We start from the raw sequence: 20580 nt of genomic DNA, 5'->3' as shown, positions 1-20580 counted from the left end.
GTTGTGTAGAACAGCCCAGACAAGGCAGCTCTCTTTGTTTGCCTTAATGTTGGACTAGTGGAGGTTATATTTACTCATTCCTCTCATCTCCCAGAGCACCAGAAGCCCTGAGCTCGATCACTCACACACACACACACACAGACACACTGGGAGCTTGCCCTTAACTAGAGCTGTTGACTTCATGCTAATAAGTTCATACAAATTTTCATTTCTGAGGCTTGGGAATGACATTTGCTTTTCTTAATTGCAGGCAGAGCGTTTGAAAGAGGATCAAGTCTCTAAAGACAGACACGACTCCTCATAGGGACTGACCTTCATCAGCGCAACCAATTATAGCAAATCATTCACCAAAAATTACAGTAAACAAATTTACTTTGTGTAGGTGAGTAGAAGGAAGGGAATGCGTGCACGTGAGCATGTCTGCGCGTGTGTGTGATGTGAGAACGGGCCCACGAGAGGGACAGTCTGGCAGCTGTGGCCTGAGATCACCACGCATTGCCTCGGAATTCGAAACGCTCCCCCCCGCCATCCTAGAGAAAGGGCTGCCAGACCTCTCGCCCCTCCGCCGTGGAGCATTTGCATACATTCTGCGTGAATATAGAGAGGGAACATGTGTTGAATGGGAAGCATAAAGGAGTGAATTACACAGCCTGTGTTCATCAGCTAATGATATACGTGCGAATTGCACTCAGGCGGATGATGGAAACTGGAGAAAGGAGACATGGTCTATGGCGGCCCGGAGAGGCCAAGTTCAACACTCCACTAGGAAGTGACGGGCAGGAACATGTTTTAACAAGGGAGAACAATTTAGCAGGAGATGTAGTTTGGTCTATGTTAGCATAAAACCATTACATGGACTATCCCACAATACATTTATGAAATTTTGGATATGAACAAACATATATATATAAATAATAACAAATAATTATATAGCAATATAATAATGTTAAAATATTATTACAAATATTATATATTTTAAATTATTTATTTATATTCAAGTGCTGATTGGACGCCACTCACATGCAAAATAATGAGATCATGTGATTAAAAATGTGGCATACTATTGTTTGAAGTGTTTACTGTTGACCATTTCACTTTTTTTTTCTTTTTTTTATATTATTCAGTATATGTGTGCATGTTATTGGGACTATAAATCAGTGAAATGTGGTAAAGTTCATAATAGCATAAGTATTGCAAGAAGGAATCTGCATGCATGCATGGATGTATAAATTCATTGTGGTAGTTCTTTACACTCAGAGAAATCGCTGGCTTTGTTTCGACGGGCTTCCTCTGGCTGAAGTGGACAGTCAACCAGCAAGACTGTGTGTGTGTGTGTGTGTGTGTGTGTGTGTGTGTGTGTGTGTGTGTGTGTGTGTGTGTGTGTGTGTGTGTGTGTGTGTGTGTGTGTTTTCCCGTGTGTATTGTTTACAGAACACCATGGCGTCTTGGTGTGAAGCTTTAATCAGACTTGAGTCGTCTTCCATGGCAACATGGTGGCCGGCGTGTTTGTCACCTTCTTTGCTGCACTCCCCAATATTGAGGCACTCTAACAGGTCCCATCCTGCCTGCTGCAACCTTCCTTTGTTCCAGCGCGTAAAATGTCTTGTAATTGTGCAGGGGATGTCCAGATGGCAGGCTGATCCCGGCGCTGATGGGATTAGAGCTCTTACCTCACGTCGGCCCATCTGTCCTCTCTAACTGGCTACGGCCTCACAGACGCCGACCGCTCGTCTTTATTGCATAAACCTAACAACATTACCGCCACTTGGTATGCAAATCAACCCGGAGCTGTAGGCCCAGACCGGAGGGGGTGCGTGCGCCGCAAGAGAGACTTTCTTTTGCTTAGACTAAATGTCTTCCTCCTCTTTTCTGTCTTGTGCATCGCCATATTCACAGAACCAACGCTAGGCAGTTTCCAAATCTGGGAATATGTGCTTTTAGACAAGGGAGGGGGCTGTCGGTTGTGTATGTTGTGTCTGGCTATGTGCAGATGGGGCCGTTTTGGATGCGAGCGCGTGCGCACACGTTCGCACATGTGTGAATTTGTACATATGTTTCTGCACAGTGAATCTAAATGGCGCTAATGCAAAAGAAACCCTCCTGTAGGGGTGCGCTCTCGCCTCTTTCTCCTCCCCCAGGTTTCATTCTCCAGCTGTAAATAATGAAAGGGGCTCATGTGCTCGGAGAGCACGGCAACGGTGAGGGTCCACTGGGCCATGCGAGAGGGAATTACTTTAAGTTGAAGATCAGAAGGCAGAGTAAATTCACTGTCTGGGATAATTCCCCTGAATTAGATGATTAGATAAAAGTGTGAAAGGAAAGTAGAAATGGTTGGACCTCCCTGTGGCCGCTTTCGAGCTCTCTCAGCTTGCATTTATCACTTTCAAGAATGTGTTTCTAATCTAAAGCACCCTGTATCTGTGGCGCAGGTCCGGACTTGACCGTAAATATGGGTGAATTTTTATTTTACGACTATATATCCTGTACATGTGTGCTAGGAGCTCTTCTAGACCAGAATGGAAAGAGATGACAGGTTGAACCTTTCTCGAGTTTCCTTCTCAGCCGAATGATAAGTCTTAAATGTTCTCCCGAGTTTAAAGAAGTGATTAAACGCCAAGTTCGGCAACTGTCAGATGCTAGGAAACTTCTTTCCGTTTAACGGTCCCCTGGTTGCCCTTAAAAGGCCAGATATTAGACAGGTAGCTGTAATATTCACAACAGCCCAAATTTGCCATGAGGGGCGGGTGAAACAGCAGGTAACTAAGTGGTGAGAGCATATGTCTGCGAGGCCGGTGGGTGTTTAAGGAGAAGGTGAGCTTTTAAAACAGTCGGAAATTTAAAGGAGCTGTCAGGAATATCGCCACCACTTGTTACAGTGCTGTCAGAATTCACCGCGAGAGGGAACGGATTCATTTAAATTTGACCGTGAATACCGTATGCAAGGCCTAACGATAGAAAGTTTTGATGAAAACGATAAAATCACAAATTATGAACGATCTTTTCCCCAAGCACAGTAAAACCACTGAAATCTGAACTATATGATGGTTGTAAACACAGTAATGGAAGCTTAGAAAAAGATTTACAATAAAAAGAGCTCTGCAAACCAGGCTTTAATGAAGAATAGCCTTGGCAGTGTTTGGGTTGGGCGTGTTTTTCTTTCTTTCTCCCTCTCGGTCTCACGGGACTCAGGCAGACGAGGGGAGAGGCCTCAACCTTCTTAATTGCTCTCCTAATTAAAGGCGGTTGCTAAGGAAAACACACCTACTATCAAGCGACTACAGCGGAGAGACAAACAATACGTCAGCACACCAAACACTCGAGCGCTCAGGGCACAAACGTTCAATTACGCTACTTCTGTACTGTTTCACCGACGTTAATGCGCGAAGCCGGCAAATAGAAAACAAATATTTTTTACTGGGTTTTTTGTCTCACACGAGCAGGGATTTGATGTGATTTCTCTTGCATCATTAAATATTACTGGCGCGTTGGTTGATATGGTAATTACGGACTGATTAAGACAAAGAAAATACTAATGTTATGCTTTTAAATGAGCAGAGATTATGTTATTAGATTGTGTTTTAATGCTTAGCCCAGAGATTTGAGTACTGAAGTAGAGTGATCAAAACCAGCTCAGTCTAACAAAGCAGCAAAATCTGAATTTTACCATCCAGTGACTTGCTTTTTACCTTCAAGAAGCGAAAAATTTTGTATAAAGGTACACTGTTAATTAAAACCAAACCCGGATGAAATATGAATTCGGAGGAATATTCACAGTAAAATGCAGACATGAAGGTATATTCAAATCAACCCATGAGATCAAAATAACACCACACTTGATTTAAGATATAGTCTTCAGAATTACAAAAAAAAAAATTTATAATAATAATGAAAAAGTATTAAAAAGACTTGAAAAACGTGGCCCAAAATCATTCATATAAATAGCTAAAACTAAATTAAAAAAAATAGTACAGTAACATCAATAATAGTATTAACGATAAAAAAATAGTGAGTTAGTCAAGTAGCAACATCATAAAATCTAAACTAAAAAGTTCTAAAAGAACCACTCAGTGGACAGAGAAAGCATGAATATTCTCTAAAAGATGAACTAGCCATGTTTCATCTATAGCTTCACTACTATGTTTTGTGGAAGGAGGATGTGGATGACTAAAAGAATGTGAGCTAAAAATGAGAAAAAGGGAAAAGGGAAAGGCAGGAAAAAGGAGAAAGTGAAAAAAGCTCAGCAAATAATAGTGTCATGGGAAATGTGCCTACCATTTTCCAGATAAGGAGTGGCCGTACCTTCTGAGGGGTCAAGGCGGCGGGCTCTTCTGCCGTGTTTTGAGTTGTTGTGGACGAACATGTTGTCCGACACGGCCAACACGTGACCATCCACATTAACCGTTGTCGACACAACGACCTGTGAAGAAACCGTAAAGATTGTTTGAAGGCATGTTCCATCTCTGGGCGATGTGTGAAGAAGTTCATAGAGAAGTACTGCTTCACATTATTCCTATGAAAAATTCTGACTTGGTATTAATTGGTATTTAAAAATTAACTAGCACCATCCAAATAATATTAAATATTATAAACTGAAAAATTTAATTTTAAACAAATTCAAAACTGTTCTAAATTAAAAAATAAATAAATACAGATGATAGTTGTGAATTATTTTTGAATTTGGTATGATAGAGTTTGCAGAAATCTATTATTTCACATTAAAATCATGCTGGACATGTTTTTCTTGCCAAAAACTATGAACTTGATGCAAACAGACTCTACATAGACTTCATTCTAAATGAAACATTTGGCATCCAAAAACATCAGGCCATTTTATTTATTTTTTTTACTAGAGGCCTTTCTGAGTACTTAAAGGCCAGAGAAACAAGAAGGACACTTCTGAGGGGTTCTGCGGGGTCTTTATCAGAAACCGAGACTCTTTTTTCAGCTCCCTCTTTGTTGTGGGTCTTATTCGCAAGAAAACGAACACAAAAAGTCTTTTTGGCCTGTGGTGTCGACTCAACATGAGAGGAGGTCTCAGTACAGTTAGTGGATGAACCCAGCACCCCTCTGATCAGTAGGGTCCTTTGGACACAGACGCACACGCGCCACACACACCGCGTTCGTGGCTTTGTTTGTTTGACTTCTCTCCTCCGTACCAGCGAGGCTTTATTTTGAATGCTGACAACCGTGCGACCACTCCACACCTTCGAAACAATAACCGCAAACACATTTGCCTCACTAAGCGCTGGAGCTTGAACCCGTGCCCATTGTTTATTTTCCAAGCCAAGCAGGAGGGAGCGAAACACAAGGGAAAAGTTGCTCGCTTTTGCAGTCTTACTATGTGTGGGTGAAACTACTCCCCGCAGGCTTCACATTATTAAAACAATAAGTTATATCACTATAATCTGAAAAAAGGAGTCTGTTTTCACACCTTAAGCAACAAAAGATGACTTGCGCGGTTCAATACGCTTCGTGTAAGCTGGCACAGCGTCTGACTGCTAATGACCCAGCCTGAATTCGAACAGGCTACTCTTAGCTATGGCTGAAATCTGCTTAGAAACTTCCACATAAACACGTTCACTTCAGATAATCCGATTAATGCGAATGCATTTGACATGTTTGCACTTTTCCAAAAATGGACTACACTAATTCTGGGTGTCAAACATGAAATCATATTCGCTTAATAAGGGTGAAAAATGTTTAACATTGTCTTATTCTGGTCCTCGGATGCAATAGGTCATCATATTTCTTTCTCCATGCAGGAATCAACTCTATATAAAGCACATTTAATTTCTCATTTGAAGAATATAATTAACCTTTGTAAGAAGGAGAGCTGCTTTTTTTTTCCTATTTAAAGGAGACACTTGGGCGTTTACATGAGTGCACGTGTTAGATAAAGGACGAGAGGCTTGTCTGAGAAGAACTAGCCAAGCCCTTGTCAATCAAAGAGAGGCCTCCATTTTAAAGCGCTGTGGCTTTTTTCACAAAAGGCTACAATTAGTGTTTAATCTGCCACTTAAGGTGAACAGAAATAAGCGGAGAGTCTCTCATCTGCTCCATCATCCATTAGCAGCCACTCGAATGCAGCCTCCGGCCCACAGATCACTAGCTCACCCCATTACATTGATCTATAGATTTATTGATTAGCTGTTTTATCTTATTAGTCACAGCTTGAGTAAGGGCCGTGATGGAGAAGGGTGGCAGATCCTCAAAAGAAAAAAAAATAATTTGAAAAGAGCCCCCCTGGTAGCAGATGAGGGGCTTTTCTTTGTTTTTGTTGATCTGTTTACTAAAGAGGGCTGCCCATACAGTTGCATTGAGAGAATGATGGTTGTTTAGCATCTGAATGAGGAGAGGGGCTGGAGGGGTGGGCTGCGGTGTTGTGGAGGGTCCGAGGTGGAAATGGAGCAGTTACAATCTGGAATATTCACTCTGTCACATTCACAGACGTTGAGACCTATTCACAACAAATAAGATGCAATTTAATGTTCACAAACTATGTTTGCAATACCGAAGTTGATCCTATCTCTTGGATAAAATTTGGATATTGAAATGAATTATTTAGCATTGAACCAGTTTAAAAACTGAATATGTAAATATCATTTTAAAAGTAATGATTATTAATAAAATCGAATTGTAAAATAATTAAAATGTATGTATAAAAATAAATAAATAAATAATAATAATAATAATAATAATAATAATAATAATAATAATAATAATAATAATTTGGAATTTAAGTAAAAGAAGAAGAAAGAACTTAATAAAAAAATTAAAATCAGGAAAATACATAAATAAATAATGTAATAATAAATAAAATAATAATGATAAATAAAATATATTTTTAATAAAAAATAAATATATTATTAGATAAATAGTATTAATCGATAAACAAAATATAAATTATTATTTTAAACATTTTTTTTTTTTTTTAAATACTTGGAGTGTGAAGAAAAACTTACTGAATATAGAAACCAAAAATTGATGGTGATTACATTTTTTCTAATTAGGTTCAGAAGCATTTTTTTTTTCTTTTTTTTTTTGCATTAAATATAATTATGGATGTCTGTCCTGTCAAAATGACATGCTGTGGATAGGCCTCTTGATGTATTCTTCTCACAGGAAAAACAGAGGAAAAGACAGGACGACAGGAAAAAAAAGAGAGAGAGGGAAAATGGAATGGCAAATGGGGGAAGACAGAGACCCCAAAAGCACGACCTTGCCATGAGATCATGGAGAAAGGAACATGAGTGAAATTTATTCTGGAGGTGGCATTTAGCTTAGCAGAGCAGAGTTTAAGGGTTAGCGCTGGAGGAGAGGTGTCTTGTTAATGGACTCTGCTCACAGACTGACAGGCATCACGGCTTTGGGTCATTCGTCTCACAGGCTGCTTCCGGTTGGAATTGTCTTCTGATTATGATTTCAAAAAAGTGATGCTGTCATAAGCTCTCCCCGCAGGGTTTTTTAAATTATTTTGAGTAAAAACACCAGAATGTGGAGTGTAGAAGCGAATGTTTTGGTTGTGAAGGGTGATGTTTCCTTGAAGGAAGTTTTTAGGATATAAGAAGTGATTCCACAGGCCACGACTGATGGAGAAGCGAGAAGTCAGAGTGAGTGAATGAAAAGAAACGAGTGCTCTTTGAGGATACAGTGCATTAGTATGGCTCTCCACACACACACACACCTCCACCAGGTGCTGAGGCAGAGGAAGTGTAAATACGTTGAAAAACCAGACATGCTGCTACAGCGAGAGAAAGAGAGGTCCAGTGGCTTTATTGTGGGGAGGCACATACGCGGTGACGGATGTTTCTTTTACTCGGCATGCAGACAGAAAGGACACTTCCTCTCACATCGCCTCTGACCTTCTGCTCTGGAAGCATGGATCAATATCAGTGAAGACCCTTGACGTCCCAAAGCATGAAAAATGAAAGTTGTGCAAACGGCTGCAACACTGTTGCCTGCTCGACAATACATCTATATAACCACAAGTATATAAACACACATCCTCACAGCACTGGGTTAAGCGGAGCTGTCATACACACACACATAATGAAGTCCAAGGCTGCGGCCTTTCTGTGTACTGGATCTAATAATGCCTTCTGTGATTGGATGATACCATCCATAAATGCATGAAAATAGTGTAGATATTTATAGCCTAGATTAATTTGTGGAGTATAGACCTTTACATAAGAAAATATGTATAGAACGATATAATTATAGAATGACAGAATAATAGATAAAACGATGAAATGATAGATAGATATATAGGTATACAGACAGACAGATAGATTCAGGAATAGATAGATAGATAGATAGATAGATAGATAGATAGATAGATAGATAGATAGATAGATAGATAGATAGATAGATAGATAGATAGATAGATAGATAGATAGTGTGGGTTTATTTTTATGTGTATAACATTAGGAATGTGCTTCAGCAGAACTGCAGAATCGAAGCATCTCTGGAGGAGACAGTTCTGGCCTTCGACCGGGTCCAGGCAGGCCGTTTAAATATATCCACCAAGCGATACACCATACAGCTACCCCAGCAAGCCTGTTTTTAACATCAGGATGTGTGTGTGTGGAGAGAAAAAGAAAACATTACCTGGAATCTGCGCATGTCCCGTGGGTTTCCTGCATTCTTCAGGCAGTTCTGATTACACTTGAGGAAGAATTTCAAAAAGAATCTGCAAGAGAAGACAAAGAGAGGGAAAACTCCACGTTAGACAATCAAACCAGCACGGAACAAATCAATAGCACAAAATACAACTGTAGATTTCATAGCAGAGCGAGTCCAGGAAGTCCACACGCAAAGGTGCGATCAAACCGACAGCTGGATTCACCTTGTTTCTAGATAATTCCCCTCAGAGTAATGATCATTAGTGTTTTGTTCTTCACCCTCCCACGACCTCCCTGTCTCTCTGTTTATCTGTTTTTCAGTCTGTCCGTGTGGCTGACGCATCCAAATCCCACAGTTCCCCACAGAACCCATCTGCCCGTCACTGACAGGAAGTCAGTTAATATTCCGCCCCCCTCTTTCCTCCCCTGTTCTACCCTGTAATTAAGGCTTAACGTGCTCAATGGGGAGGTAAACCAGCACACCTGAGCCCTGCTCATCACAGACGAGGACTGAGTTAATAACGGGGTAGGAGACCTAACGAGGTGAGAACGGCCCGCAAACTTACAGTCCTGTTAGACAATTAGACACACCCCGCCACCGGCACAACAGCACCCGGTAATTATTGCGCAAATTACTAACTGCATAATCTGTTCGGCAAATGTCATGTGCGAGCGAGAGTCAGAGAAGGTCCCATCGGACGGGCACTCGCACACACACACACCTCAAGAACTAAAACCTGGTGTTTTTAAGAGGTAAAGAGACACTTCAAGAGTCCTTCAAGAGAAGGAAGAAGCATAAGAGGGCTTAAGGGAAGAGGAAGTTGAACGCTCGTACAGCTGGTGCCACACTCCTTGTATAACAGGAAGTGGTTAGTTTAAGAGGAAGACCACTTGTAGAAAAAAAAAAAAAAATATGGGAGAAATATCAATAGAAGTCAGATGAGCCGTTTTTTGATAAATTGGTTTTTAAAGCCATTTGTTTGCAGCTATAGAGTGAGAAATGGATTGATGGATGGAACGATAGAACTATAGACAGATATATGGATGGATGGAATGATAGAACTATAGACAGAAGGATGGATGGAATGATAGCACTATGGATGGATGGAACAATAGATAGTTAGAACCATAGAACCATGGATGGATGGATGGATGGATGGATAGAACTATTTTATTAATGATTTGACATATGCATATGCAATTTTGACAAAACAATTTTGGAAATTTCTGTCTGACCTATTGAAAATCACCAATATGGTTGCAGAGTGAGCTAACGTTTCCTAAAAGGGACCGCGGTTCATCCCGAATTATCCTGCAGGTGGAAAATTTGTCTTTGTATATGGATGTCCATGTCCACCAATATTTACCTCAGCGTTTCAACCCTTGAGAGGCCGGATGTACGACGTAAAGGTCCCTCATGCTCTCGCTTGCGTTCACGCTACAATGTCATGCATTGCAGATTGTGTTCAGTATTGAGTTAACACATGTATTTCACTAGGTAAACAGTGTGTGTATGCAGGATGAAGTCTCTCATTCGGACTCTCCGATGGGACCGCGAGCCGAGCAATATATCACTGTGTGAAATGACATCTGCAACCCTGAACACCCTTCCACTTCCAATTCTCATTTATATACAGTCACCCTTTCCTCCCGACAGAGAGGGAATGTTTAGGATTGAGACAGATTGAGGAAAAGTAAGAAAAAGGTGAAGCAAGGGCCCTGAAGGTGGCCTTGGTAGTTTCAGAAATTTTTTAGTGACCGGCGTCAATAAAAAGTGAATTTTAGCATCGCTGGGGGTGGGCGTAAAGAAATATGGCAGTCATAATGGCAAGAGGAGGCCAAAAACGTGTCTCTCGTCATTAGAGCATTAGCTTTAATTGTGTACAGTGTGTGTATGATAGTTGTTGGACAGGCCATTATCAGAATGAGTATTACGAGCTGTAATTCGTGGCCCCTGTTTTATTTCCCCATAGAGCTGTAATGTTTCACAGCAGGTATCGGAGTAAATCAAGCCTGAAATATAGCCTTTATTTACCTCTCTCACTCGCTATCTCTTTCTCTCTCACTTGTTTTTTTCTCACTCTATGGCCGCAAACAAATGGCTTCACACACATGTACACAGGTGGACACACTTGTGTTAACTCAAAGATTATTGCAAAGCACCCATTCAGAGGTTTGAAAGTGAGATGGACCGCATCAATTTCAATAGATACAGCAAAAACATGAAAAAGCCTAGAGATATAAAAATCCCGGAATGCATTTGGACTACACTTACAATGTGAGATGTGGTACAAAAAATAAAAAAATTATATATATATATATATATATATATATATATATATATATATATATATATATATATATATATATATATATATATATATATATATATTTGTATATATATACACCATTCCCTTTCATTCTATAGTAAATTATATAAAAAGAAAATTAAATAACTTACTATAGCACACCACACTTACAATTAATGTCAAAGCAAATCATTAAATTAAATTAATTATAAACGAAATTGCAGGTTATTATCACCAACAGGCAAATGTAGAAGTGTTCAAAAACACACACACTCTCATTAAAACTGCACTCAGTGGTTGCGCATGTTCGCTTGGGGTCTGTTTACCTCCGAGTTTGATTAAGTGAATTTCCACAGCTTTCTGAGCACAATGATATTCAGCTGCTGTCCACAACTGCACCGTAATTTCGTCTGAATTAGAGCAGTTTCACTTCTGCGTGGGGATTGAGTAAATTAGTCCTTTGTGAAAAGGCAAGCAATTACGGCCACACGGTTCTCTCTCCCTTTTACTCTCTCTAAATGGCTCCAGAACTTTGCGGCGATGTTCGCGACCGTCGGAAATAAAGAAAGCAGTTAAATAGTCATTTAATGGAATATCAAGAAGAACTCAGCATTAGATGCTGGCAATGGAGAGCAAGGAAGAGAAGAAAAAAAATTAACTGCAATTATGTTTGATTAAAGCTATCCTTCTCAATAATCAGCATTTGTGACAGGACACAGGACTCTGGTGGCCTATGGATGCCATGGAGATGTTGAGCAATATTAAGGCCAATAAAGGGATATTAGCATAGCTAATTATGGAAGAGCTGTAGCAGTGAAAGGGGGCCTCTGTGTATTGTAAAGCGCAAAATAATTGGCTGAGGCAGTTATCAATTACACAAGACACAAATTTGGTTGTCAGAGGGAAAAAAAGCAAAGCAGACATGTTTAATTTCACATCAGAGACCCTTCTTCCCTCGCCTTTGTTCTTCACCGGAGGCATTGGACTTCTAGCTTCCACTGCAACTTGTCGACAAATCTGTGATAAAATGATCTGGCCAGCCGGCGCGGAGTAATTAATACAACCTGTCCTTCACCACTCTTTCTGACCAGAGGCGAACGAGCGCATGAGAGAGAGAGAGAGAGAGAGAGAGAGAGAGAGAGAAGATGGGGGCTTGTCGTTTGAAAGGACTTTGGCTTCACAGGCTGAGGTAATTGAGAGGAAAAAAGGGTACGTTTCAAGCACATCAGCTCAATAACAGCCCTTAGCTCTTATCTTAACCCAAACCATCATTGGATCGTTTTCCTGCCCTCATTCAAAGGAGAAGCCCCCTCCCAGCCTCTCCTTCACACTAATCCCACTTCATTCAGCACAAAAGACGCAAAAACAAATAAATGCAGAGGCCGATGCTAAAGCAGGTTAACTGCAGATGACAGCTATGACAAAAATCGAAGTATTATTGCTCTTTCCTAGCTCAGATACTGTTTAAGTATCCGTTTTGTTTAGAAGTTTCTTCTAAAATTACTGAAACGAACAAACAAAAAAGTTTCATATTTCAAAATTTCATTTGAATTCAATGTTACTTGCCATTTCTTTTAAATTATTTGTGAAATTCTCTAGCAAATTCTGAGAGAAAATTGCCCACACCATTTTTTTTTTCTGTTTGATTTACTTGTATGTATATGAAATGATTTTCACTTAGAAATTGCTAGTAAATTTCACAAGTAATTACAAAATAATGGCATTGTATCTGAATTAAAGATGAGATTTTAAAGTAGAAAGACTCGGGGTAAAATGGTATTTAGAAATATACTTAGAAATAGCATTTTCTTGTAAAATATACTAATCTGTTTTATTAACAACTGAATATATGTTTTAATTTGGACATTTGGGAGAATTTGATGAGAAATCTTGTTATTCTCCTTTTGCCCTCAATTTAACATCATTGCTGTGTAGGAAAAATCTAAAAATAATTACATTTTTGTTTTAAAAAGATACTAAAAAGAAAAATTACTAAAATTTTATGTATGTATGTATGTATGTATGAATGAATTAATGAATTAATGAATGTATGTTTGTTTGTTTGTTTTTTTTTTTTTGGTTTATTTTTTTGTTTGTTTTTTTTTATGGGACAATAATCAAGATAGATTTATTTGCAGTCCTTTATTCTGAAATATTTGATAGCTCCATAAATTATTGTATTGTGTTTGTTTTGTTGTCTTATGTTGTCGTATTTAAACAAAAGATTGGGAAAAACTGCAACTGCTTTTTTTGCTGTCGTCCCAAGACAGATGAGTGGTTGTAAAGAGAGGTAAAGAAATACAATGGCAGATGGGAGTGTGTGTGTGAGAGGTCAGTGTGGACACTAATTGCTGCTCAGGCGTTAATGGTTAGGGCACAGCTGTGTGACTCTGCTGAGTATTGATCACTAAGCAACTTTAGCTGATCAGACCCCAGCCAGCCAGACAATACAGAACACAGACACATATACACACACACACACACACACACACTCTTACACAAGTACATTCTGCTGATGTCAGGTCCAGAAGCTGAGACGGTACACAGGTCAATACAGATCGCATTTCCAAAATGCACAAGCTCTGGCTTCTGATTGGCTGACGGGTCTGATTGTGTCTGATTGGTCTGTGGGTGCATCTCATTTGACAGCGAGACATTTTTCCAAAACCTTTAACCTCAAGTACTGAACTTCGGTGAATAACTCTTCTACATCATTTCTGGAGTGCTATTTCTTTTCTAAGCGATTAGACTTAAACTTTACACTTGGCAGACAATAAAACAAGCATAAAAATACCACAGACGTACACTTAAGGAGAAACCAGAGGAGCCCAAAATATCAAAGAAACTTAAACACCTAGCAACCAGTGCCACAGACAAGCACTACTGAAATCTACTTAATAAAGTGCAAAAATATGAGAAATATATATTAGAAACTCTAAATATGTTCAAATCAGGTTCTGAGCATCACTGCACTTCCTTGTTTAATCACAAAAGTAGTGACCCGAACACACAAAGTTATCAAAGAGACATAATTTCGTATGTTTGAGCATATCTGAGCATCTGCCTAAACATATTTATGCCAGAAGTGTTTTTGGGACATGTGGTTCTGTCGTGTGTGTGTGTGTGTGTGTGTGTGTGTGTGTGTGTGTGTGTGTGTGTGTGTGTTTTCTCCCTCAGGCAGACTGCTGTACCAGACCCAGACTGGTGTGCACATTCTCTCCTCCTTTCTCTCTTGCTCTCTCTATTCGTCTTCTCCTCCATAGTTTTTCCTAATGTGTAACATGCCTCTGACATTATTTCCCCAACAGATCACTGCTTCTGTCAATCACAGCATTTTGTCTTAGACTGGGGCCTCATTAACAGACTATCTCTCTCTCTCTCTCTCTCTCTCTCTCTCTCTCTCTATATACTCTCTCTGTCTCTGTCATCCTTTTCCATTCCCTCTCTTTCTCCCCTTGTAACACTTTTTTTTTCTGGTTTAGGTGTATACAAGCCTCTTGTGGAGGTTCTCCATTGCAAATCGGGCTTCTGTGCCTCTCTTTCAATTACAGGGTGTTATGTGAGATAATATATACATCAAATAAATTTGGTAAAAGACAAGAACAGAAAACAAAACTACATCGTTAACATTATAATTAACGAAAACATTTTTTTAAGCTATAGTTACGTTTTTTATTTAATAATTAAATAATAATTAATGTAATAACTGTAGTTATTAGTAGTAGTAATAGTAGTTAATATATTAAATATAAAAAAAAAACATTTACAAACATAACATAATTGTGATTAATATTAATTATTCATTGAATATTAAAAATAAAATAAAAATACAAAACGAGACTGCTCAGATTTTAAATCAACAAATCCCTGCAAAACCTTTTTAGATATAGTTAAATACTTAAAAAAAGAATTTAACAATTAATTATAACTTATTAATAACGGATACAGATACTATTATTATTATTATTAATAATAATAATAATATTATTAAATAAAAATGTCATTTTTAAAACACTTCATAATGAATTTTATTCATTAAATATTTAAACAACTTAAAGCAGCTTGTGATGGCACAAATACACTATTTCAAATTCTTTAAATATATTGGATAAAATATGCTCTGGAGACATCACATAAAAAAAAAAAAAATGCTAGCAAATTATGTAGCAAAATAGTCAATTATGTCATCATTCAGCTCTCTGGAAATGAAGGCCAGTTCTGAAAGAGCTCTGCAAATCCCCCGTACTGAGAACCAGCACTGTTTCTGGGGTAGAGGGGTAGTAGGCTATGCATGTTTTACCTCTCTTGCTCTTTCAGCTCTTTGATGTTGGGATACAGGCTCAAGTTTCCCTGGGAGGAGGTGAGGGGCGGAAAAGGAGTGGTGGTGGTGGTGGTGGGGGGTCTGTTGTGGTGGGTTTCAAACTGGCTTCTGATTGGTTGAAAGACTGACCACACATGGCCAAGGATGCTGTTGTCTTTACCTGACCTAATGCTCACTCGCTGACAGATATGTAATCGCTATTTTGTTTGTTTCTTTGTTTGTTGTGTCTCCATTCTACTCCAGACGTCTCCTTGTGTGTTCATTACCCTTTCTCGACTCTCTCTCTCTCTCTCTCTCTCTCTCTCTCTCCTTTCCCATCTAAAATTCATACATTCCCACATTCTTTCAAGACAGCCCTAATTAGGAACTGTCATCTTTGCCGATTTTAATTATTAATTAACAACAGGAAGGAGAGAGTGAAAAAAGCACATTTCAAATCAGGCCATGGAGAACACACACACATACACGGCTTGCCTGATGTCTGAAGGCTGTGGTCTCAGTGATGCTGATTAAAAACGTATTAAAACATTATAAATGATTAATGTGGATCCAGTTCTGAGTGGCAGTTATTGGTTTTAACACAGGTAATGCAGCCTAATGACACGGGCACATGTGGGCCCTTCGTCCATGTCATTATTCCTGCATGTCAACAACCACACAGAGAGAGAGCGAGAGAGAGAGGGTCAGGTCGTTACATCAGAGCGTTTTCAAGTCATCCATCAGCTCGCCGTAGCTCAATCAGAGACGCTGAGGTGCTGTAACGTGCCCCCAGACAGGCGGCGGGTGATCGCCACTAATAGATTTCCATAATGGACATGAGCAGAGGATGTGCAGGTCACTTTGCAGAAGCTTCGCTTCAGTTCAAAACCAGAAAGTGAGTCTCTCACCAAAATAACTCCAATGAACACCAAGTTGGGAGGGACTTCAAAGAAAACAATCAGAAATTAGATCTCTTTAATACCTCATTTCAAATTGTTTCTATTAGATTGCAATGATATTGAATGGAGAACAAGCTGTGATTATCTCATTATCTCATATGTCTCCTCTACAATTTAGGATCTCAAAAATGCTTCAGACTGTGCTCATATTCACTAAATTACCAACTTAGATGAACGTTTTATTGCTCATTGGTTGCTCTTTCAGTGCTTAAGGAACTTGGAGTTTCACTTAAGTCTCAACTTTGTTTCTGCTCATCTCATATGGGAAATAATAAATAGACAGATTGTTTGGCAAATCTGATTGAGACATTGTTGAGATTTCTTCTTAAACTCTACTTATGTGAGATTACTGGGGCCTTTTTCTCACTCAGGCTCATACTATACAGATATACACTGAATTACCAACCTTGAAAAAAGATTTATTGCTCATCGGTTGCTCTTTCATTGCTCAATTAACGGTTTCTGCTAACACATCTTAGGAGAAATAAAATAGCTGACTGGCAAATCTGAGCACAGCTCGAGACACTGAGATCTTTTCTTAAACTCTACATATGTAAAATACTGGGGTCGTTTTATCAGGAGATTGATGCATAAGTCTTTATTTGATCTCCAGTTAATCTCATTACTGTCTAATAATGTCATGAACTATGAAAGAGCTTCTGAACAATAAAATCCTCAAAAGAGAAGAGCAAATAGAGTGGTTGTTCCAAGAAACGTGCATCATTTTATTCCTAATGCATAATATATGTTTCTAAAGTGAATACGAGTGTGAAGTAGTTACCACGCATGAAAAAAGACAATGATAGACAGGGAGAGGGTACATAGAGAGAGAGAGGGTAAAGGTGCATTAGTGCTACCCGGTGCACCGTACGGCAAGAGCGAGGGGTCAGTCATTAAGAGACAGAAGGGCAAACGCAAGAGCTAAAACAACAGAGCAGGTGAAATGAAATGACAAATGAAGAGAAGCCGGATTAGGTGCCGTGCCCGTCCAGAAATGACGTGAGTGCCATATTTTGTGAACAATAATGCGGCTGGCAGCACGGATCCATGTTCCTGATTCATCGTTATGGCCGTATGGCGTAGCTTTGTCAGTCTGCGCGTGGTATAAATTATTCAGTCTGAGAGATGGCAATTACAGAACCCTGCACAACCAAAATGAATATTTTTATAAGGACTAAAACTGCACCGGAATGAATCATACACACACACACACGTACACACACAGACTGGGAGTGTGTTTGTACATGGCAGGACCAGAGGCCTTTGGTGCTTTCATATTGTTGACTGAAATCCAGAGAATTCTAATAAGCAAATATATTAGAGGTTTACATTGTCACCGTTTTGCCGGCCGTGCCTGTGGACAGATCCCATGAAAAGGGATTCTGACTCGGAAACTCCACAATCTGAAAGGGTATGTCAATTCTTTTAATTTAGAATACAAAGCAATTAATGCAGCATTTCAAATCAAAATGGAGCATCCTATCACAGCCTATTTTACCTACTGTAATTTTGACATCTAAAGTGAAATGGGATAAATTTAGACAGAGACTTAATTTCACTAATCAGGAACTGTGGTGAAAAAATTGTGGAGCTGAAATAAAAGATTCCTGACGTCAGCCCACCATTTTGTTGTAAGATTATGAACACATTTTTTTAAATAATGTGCACTAATGAATCATGCAAAAAATAAGAGCAGGATGTGCATTAAGAAAGCAAATACGGTCCGATTTCATGCTGATGTATTTTAACATCTCCAGTTTTAAAACACTTTGTTATTAAAGCAGAGAAACTCTGTCTTGTCATGACCCCTGTGAATGTAATCTTCGTTTTTTGCCAACAAGAAAGAGAGCAAGTGAGTGAGAAAGATGGAAAACGAGGTAAAAAAAAGACAGAGAAAGAAAGAGAAAGAAACACACTGAAAGGCTAATGGAGGTGGATTACTACTGCCAGCCTACCCGAAGCATCGTCTGATAAAGGTTTTGTCTGGTGAGTTTCCTGCAAAAGTTCCAGCTTTATAATGCTGAAACAAAAAATAACATTGTTCTTTAGGCTTGCAGGAGCAAAGCAAACCTGCTTGAATGGGCATTGTGTTAACAGAGGCAGGTGATACCTAAAGCCTTTGTACAGCAGAGGCAGGTCAAGCCTATGACATCAGCGCGACACAAGCAGGCCTCTGTGCGGCCCGCTACAGCAGGAGCTCAGCATGGTGGGAAAATACGTCTGGAGAAAGCTTCCTTTTTTTTTATCTGAGCACTCTCTCTCTCACACACACACACACACAACACACACACACACACACACACATTCATGACGATGGGACACCACACACAGAGGCCAACACATATGGGGGGTTTTTTTAAATCACACCTGAAGTAACATTTTAATGCTCATATTTTTTGCTCTTTATAGTCAGGAGACATAACTGTGAACTCAATGAAGTATAATCATTGTCTTTCCTGAAATTACATGAGAAATGAATAATGTAACGAAAAAATGTTGAGTTCATACTGAAATATTTTGAGTGCAGTTTGAGTCACTGGAGAGATCTCATCTGAAACGTGTTTCTCTGGAACAAATCTTCTCTATTTCTTTTTGATTTGATCTAATTACTGTCTAGTAGAAACAACTGATATATTTGAGATTTTTTTCTTAGGTGACACAAATGCACATTTTATTGCTCAGAAGTTGCAGCTTAATATCTCATGAAACTCATGTTAAACATAACAAAGAACTCCGTGAAGTTTAAAATTTTTCTTCTTATTAATTTATTTTTTGTGCAAATCTGAGCACAATTTGAGACATTGCTGAGATCTCATCTAAAATAAAAATAACTGAGAACTCCATGGAGTATCGACTTTGTCTAATCTAAAATTCCTTAAGAAATAATAATGGTGGAATTATTACTATTAATTATATATAAACCTGAGCACAGTTGGAGATATTGTTGAGATCTCTTCTGAAACTCTGATGTTTTTCAGTAGGATAAAACATCTTCTTTATTACTTATTACTGTCTGAGAAACAGCTGATATATTTCTTCTGATTTTTCTCTCCTATGTGACCCAAAATGCATTTTTATTTCTCAAAGCTTGCTCTTTCATTGTTTAAGGCACTTATTAGGAGTTGTCAGTTATGGATCATTTTAGCATCCACTTTGTCTCAGATGTGTCTCCTATAAATACATGACATAAATCTTGGCCAACTGTTTGAGGTGAGTCATTTGCTCTCCATTTAACTTCACTGATGTTTAGGAGAAATAATCAAGACATTAAAGAGATCAAATAAAATGCTCATTTAAGCAGTAACAGATGAACTACGAGTTCTGTGAGGGAAGCGGCGAGATGACAGAATCCGATTTGCATGCTTTAAAAGTGAACAGGAGGGACAGGGAATGACAAAGTGCTCGCAGCACAGCGGGATAAATGGTCTGAAGAGGAGTGAAATACAGACAGGGAAGGAAGCGGAGAAGGAGACATGCATTCCAAAGCTGCTGTCCCTCTGATGGCTGTTACCCGGATAACTGACACCGCTGCTTTTGCCTGTCTGCATGGTACACATGGGCTTTCAAACAGGGTTATAGGCAAATAATAAGGATGCTCTCGCTCACAGAACTGACATGCAAGCATCCTTTACTACAGAAAAAAAAACAAGACGGGTGGAGGGGGGCACTTCTCTCCATGGAGAAAACAGCGAGTTGTCAGGTTGATTTTGTAGAGCAGTAGTTGAGGCAAGAGCCGACAGAGTTGGCCTCTGTCTTTCCTGTCACAGGTACACAAATGTGTCAGCATACCTGGAGATGCGGCTCCTCAGGGGCCGCCACACGCACGCTGGGGTTTGGGGGCGATAAGCTGGAGGTTATTAAAGTATCTCATAGTGCTTTCAGCTGTATTAGGATGACAAGCCACAGGGAGAGGTGGTTTCCAAACTGCTGCGTGCCACTAGGGGGCTTTCGGCTCAACAGGAGAGGAAACACAAACATATTGCATTTTAAATGATAAAAGGAAATATGATTCTAAAGTGGGCGTGCAATGGTTAAAACTGTGTCAAGCGGTTGATATAACCACTTTATTATTTATTTTAGTCTATTATATAGCTTGATCCAATCACAATAACTTTGAATGTAACTCAAGAGGATTTAATTTAAATGCCAGATTTTAAAAATGGTTTGCTCTGAATAATTTTAGGATTGGATTGCATGCATAAAACCGCAAAATAAATAAAGACAATTATAAATGAAGTATATTTAATTTGTACAATTTATTTGTTAAATATATATTAAATTTACTATTATTATAATAATTGCTATCTATTTGGGCCATTCTGCTCTCCTAATTATGAAACTACTCTTGTTCATGAGATCAAAATGTTCGGATGAAGTGTGGCGCAGTAACA

The 20580-nt window shown here is 39.0% G+C and overlaps 1 pseudogene; it reads right to left on the bottom strand.

The window, feature by feature from the left end:
- Nucleotides 1-20580, bottom strand: part of LOC122133911 — an 88279-nt pseudogene that overhangs the window by 22525 nt on the left and 45174 nt on the right.

The sequence above is a fragment of the Cyprinus carpio genome, chromosome A12 (assembly GCF_018340385.1).
Source record: "Cyprinus carpio isolate SPL01 chromosome A12, ASM1834038v1, whole genome shotgun sequence".
NCBI lineage: Eukaryota > Metazoa > Chordata > Actinopteri > Cypriniformes > Cyprinidae > Cyprinus > Cyprinus carpio.
The sequence above is the reverse complement of the archived record's forward strand: the minus strand, read 5'-3'. Positions and strand labels throughout refer to the sequence as shown.